Here is a 5,189-nt window from a genome sequence, read left to right as displayed (position 1 = left end):
CAATCTGGATGTTACACCTGACAAGAGCTGACATAGACTGACATATACTGACATGTGTCTACATGTTTGCGTCCACTCTAATCTCTTCTGTTTTTTCACAATAATTTCTCAACGAAAAATCGGATTTAAAAATGGTTTTCACCATTGAACTCCTGATATTTTTGTGCACGATTCAAGATCCATTGTGAATATATTTTTGAAAAAAAAATAAAATTCATAATTTTGTGCACTATGAGACAAAGTTTTATGCATTCGTCTACGAATAGATCTTGTGAGTGAGAAACATAGAAACGATCATGTGTTTTTTAAAATTTGAAATTTGAATCATGACACGTAACGGCTTATTAAATATATAGAATCACTCGTCAAAACATGTAAGAAAGTGTTGGTGTCAACGTTGAATAGAAATTAGTGGTTGGATGAATAAAGAATAATTTTGTTACCGTATAGAAACATCTCCACATAGAGACGATCTTGTCTTCTCCAAAATTTGAATGCTGACATGTGAGGATCGAGTAGGTGTATAGAATTAATAGTCAAGATGCGCATAAAGGTTTTTAGTACCACGTTGCATATAAATTAGTAGTTGAATTAATAATAATTAATTTTGTTGCTGCGTAAAAACCTCACCACGAGATGGACATTCCACCTAACACAATCATGATTGTCTGTAACAACATCATGCTTTCTGCTACAGGGGCCTATTACAACCAACACCGTCACTACCCATACTCACACCATTCTTTGCACCAGGATATGTTTATTTAATAGAGCAACAATGTATAAAAATCTTACACCATAATTCCCTCTAGGGGAATGAAACATACAAAACACTACACACTAGATGTGGACTATCCATAATGTTCCCAACTCATAATATGCATAGACACTAAGTCAACCAAAATATTGAAACCCAACAGAGGTTACATAGAAACCAATAGTTTCACTCGTATCATCCAAACATATAACCACGACATATGAAAAACTAACTTTTTACATTAACCTATCAACTATATCGAATATCAAACTACGCCATTGTCACAAGCCAAGGAAGTTGCGGACGTCGCAAAGCCATGTCCTATGACGAGCCACCATTGACCTCACACCAAATAGAGGAATCCTTTTGACCATCCTACACCACAACAAAGGCATAGAAACATGTTTTGAGCAGGCACAAAAACCCTTACAATGGCGCACAAAAACTCTTACCGATTAGGTACATAGAATCAATAGTCAAGATGCGCATAAAGATTTTTAGTGCTACATTGCATATAAATTAGTAGTTGAATAAATAACAATATTTTTTATTGATGCGTAAAAACCTCTCCACGAGATAGGATATTTCACCTGACACAATCATTATTCTCTGTAACATCATGCTTCATAGTATGGGGGCCGATTACAACAACACCATTACTACCCATACTCACACCATAGAATTAGTAGTCAATATGCGCATAAATGTTTTTATTGCATTACATAGAAATTAGTATTTCGGTGAATAAAAGTTATTTTTTACCACATAAAACCTGCTCTAACAATGTATAGAATTATAAATTAATTGTAGAATTGTATACCAACAATATATACCAAGTTACAGTGACAAAATATTTTTATACAGCAAAAAACATAATTCACGTTCATAAAAAATTCACCTATTCCTTCGACTAGCTGGCCGCATCCACCCAACGACGTATAAAATATGCACAAAAATGTATTATAGTCCCAACACAAACTTTTCCTTTTCCTCCTACTTTTGTGGATGTATAATTAATAGAGAAACAATGTATAGAACCTAATAAAACCCTCCCATGTAGGAGATTTATTTATCAAAAAAACGTGACGAACACAACCCAAACCATTTTGTCACTTTGGGGACATACAATTAATAGAGGAATAATGCATAGACACTAAATTGAATCAAAACATAAAGATCCATGGCATAGAAACTATGACTCAAGAAGTATAAAAAAATCAAAAGTGGACCTGTGGAAGACATCCTTGACCGCGCTATGCCATTACCATTGTCCACGCCCCCATCCGCCACCGCCAATTGGCACCACGCTCATATATGTAGTTTCACAAAAAAACAGGCAATTTTAGCCTCTTATCAAATAAAATTGAATGTATGCATAGAAACTCACTAATGCTAGAATATAAACTCACATTGATGCAAATACTAGAAAATTGAAAGCATAAGACATATAGAGTTCCAACAATATATAAATGTATAAAATTATGTTCCAACAATGTATATAATGTGCTCTAACAATGTATAGAATTCCAGATGATTTCTTAATTACACGGTTGGCTCAAGAAGCATAGAAAATCAAAACACATGATAACAATTTATGAAATCCATTATTTATTTAGTCCAAATCATAATTACTATCCATAGAAACTCGTATATGCAAGCACATAAACAAATTTGTCTGTAAATAGAAGCATCAACATTGCATAAAAAGGTGCTCTAACTATGTATATAACTGTATAAAAGTGTGTTATAGTTTAGCCATGCATAGAAACTTATGCACTGAAGCATAATAACTTAAAAATCTATAAACAAAATAATAAAAATGTCGTGTCGGGGAAGGGAAGGGACATGGCGCCTGGTGCTCAAGCTCCTGCCATTGTGACGCCATGGACAGGCACCTCCGCCCTGCAGAATCTGCATGTGCTGCACAGCTGTAGCATCCTGCAGTGGCCGACATCAATAGACAGGAGACAACAGAGCAGCAGTAGGTTCTAGCTGTGCAGATGCTCGGGGCAGGCAAAGTAGGTGTGCACCGTCCGCACCCGCCTTGTCGGTCCAGGAACCATCCGCCGACGAGTAGGTGTGCACCGCCCGCACCGAGTCCATGTCGTCGAGTCCTGACATTACGTAGAAATTAGTGGTTCGATGAATAAAAGTTAATTTTGTGACCACGTAAAACCACTCCACAAGATGGCTATTCTACATAACCGTAATTGCGTCCACCGACATCATACTTCCCACTATAAGTGGCGTATAATTAATATAGGAACAATACATAGAACATGGAAATCACACACGTAAAATATGAAGATGATCTCATTTTCTATAAGATTTGAAAAGTGGGCTGTGATGGGCTATAAGATTCATAGATTATTAGTCAAAATGCACAGAAATGTTTTTGGCGCCGACAACACATAGAAATTAGTTGTTTAGTGAATAAAGATTAATTTTGTTACCACATAAAAACCGCATAGAAATTGCTCCAATAATATATCAAATTATGTATCAACAATGTATAGAAATATATACCAATAATGTATACCATATATCAGTTTAGCTATTGTATAGAAACTTACGCCCGCAAGTATAGACACACAAAATCAACAAAAAAAATATTTTAGCATCGTAATAATTCTTTAGGAGATGTTCAAGTAGTAATTAATTGATTTTCATAAACATAATTAGTAATTTAAAATCTGCAAATAATATATAGAGTGAAGCATAAACCATCAGATTGAATAGAAATCATCAGCACAGATAATGCATAGAAATTAGTATTTCAATGAATAGAGATGAATTATGCATGAACTTTACTCAGCAAGCATAGAACCAAAATTCATGCATAAACCCAGGAACAAGCCTAACATGCTCCCCCTAAATTGTCGAGCGGATGCATATAAACATAATAAGTACAAAATCTGGAGAAGTTTCAGGGCAATAGTAAGAAAGGCATAGAAACATAACAAAGATTTCAATTTCTATGCATCCAAGAAATTAAGATTTTAATTTCTATGCACCCAAAAAATTAATTTCAATTTTATTCACACTATGTCAAAGATAAGCATAGAAAAAGTCACAATTTGGATGAAAAGAATTCCATTTGCATGCATAAAAAGAATTAAGATTTTAATTTCTATGCATCCAGAAAATAAGATTTCAATTTCTATGCATCTAGTATGTTCCTCTTCTGGATCCTCTTGTTCTTGCTGCTCTAGTTCCTACAAGGTTCGTCAGCGCGAGGAGGAAGAATGGACACGGATGGTGGCTGCTCCCAGCCAGGAATGACCTTTGGCTCCACAGCGTCGGGCGAGCCGTGGGGGTCCTGACCGCCGCCGGCACTGCTAGGCTGCCGCGCTCCCTACCGGCTTGACTGCGGCCAGGGCCGCCAGGAGATCCTTAGCTATGAGATCCACAAGCTGTCCAGATACTCCAAAATCCCATTTCATATATCCTAAATTTATGGATTTAGCTACTACTTTTTGCAAGAAAGGAAAAAGAAAAGAACACCTGCCCTTCTGAAATTTCTTGTCAACGGATCAAATAAGCAGAACACGACAGGAAGCATCAAATCCAAACAGAAACACCGTGATGAGAGAAGGGATGTCAATTACGAGCTGCAATTCAAAATTATTCAAGACATTAAATATCATAGATGAATAAAATAATTAAAAAACCAATCTGCAGCTCTGCACTAGCGAGGCGCCTTTGGGTCCAGGTCACACGGGTCACGCGGTACTCTAGTTGCTCACCAGCGAAGTTCTCGCCATGAGCTCTGGATTTTGACGGAGATAGGAAGGGGGTCGAGCAAGGAAGGAGGAAAGGAGGCACCTTGTCGATCTGCTGGGGCGGAGGGATTGCTCACTGTCGAGCAGAGGAGCGCCGTACGGGCCGGGCACGCCGCTGCCATATCTGCCGCATCCGGTGGCCACGCCGTCGCCGTTGCCGAGCGTCCTGCTATGACACAGGTCGTGTGCACAGAGCCTCCTGCTTTGAAGCTTCGCTGGAGGAGGGACGCCGCTGACCGGGAGACACCGTCGTGGAGAGGTGGGTGGGTGAGCATGTTTGGATCTCGCTGCTCTCGTGTTGAGAGGAGAAAAAAACGAGATTCAAATAAATTTGAAACACGTCTAGGTGCTTCCTGGTTGGGCTAAACCACGTGGCCAGGTTTAGGATGGGGCTAGGACCACATATGAAGACAGATCAATGGTTCTTGAATGCAGGTTGGGTGGAACCAGATACCTACAGTTTAGTTCAGGGCTTCCTCTAGTTATTGAAAGCCCTATGCTCCTAATATCATATATATATATATATATATATATATATATATATATATATATATATATATATATATATATATATATATATATATATATATATATATCTATATATATATATATATTTTTTAAGAGTTTTTCAATATATATATAGATATATT

The 5,189-nt window shown here is 37.4% G+C and overlaps 1 long non-coding RNA gene across 3 annotated transcripts; it reads right to left on the bottom strand.

Annotated features, from left to right (window-relative positions):
- Positions 758 to 4,950, bottom strand: LOC110431924. Of its 3 annotated transcripts, none has more exons than XR_002449399.1 (3): positions 4,583 to 4,913; positions 1,987 to 4,368; positions 758 to 1,132 (listed from the first exon to the last, which is right to left on the bottom strand). It is a non-coding gene; the product is annotated as an uncharacterized LOC110431924 (long non-coding RNA). The 3 variants fall into 3 exon arrangements; XR_002449398.1 differs by having other exon boundaries at positions 1,987 to 2,871; positions 4,583 to 4,903; XR_002449397.1 differs by having other exon boundaries at positions 1,987 to 4,950.

Source organism: Sorghum bicolor, chromosome 1 (assembly GCF_000003195.3).
Source record: "Sorghum bicolor cultivar BTx623 chromosome 1, Sorghum_bicolor_NCBIv3, whole genome shotgun sequence".
Classification (NCBI taxonomy): Eukaryota; Viridiplantae; Streptophyta; class Magnoliopsida; order Poales; family Poaceae; genus Sorghum; species Sorghum bicolor.
This window is presented reverse-complemented; position numbering and strand designations above follow the sequence as displayed.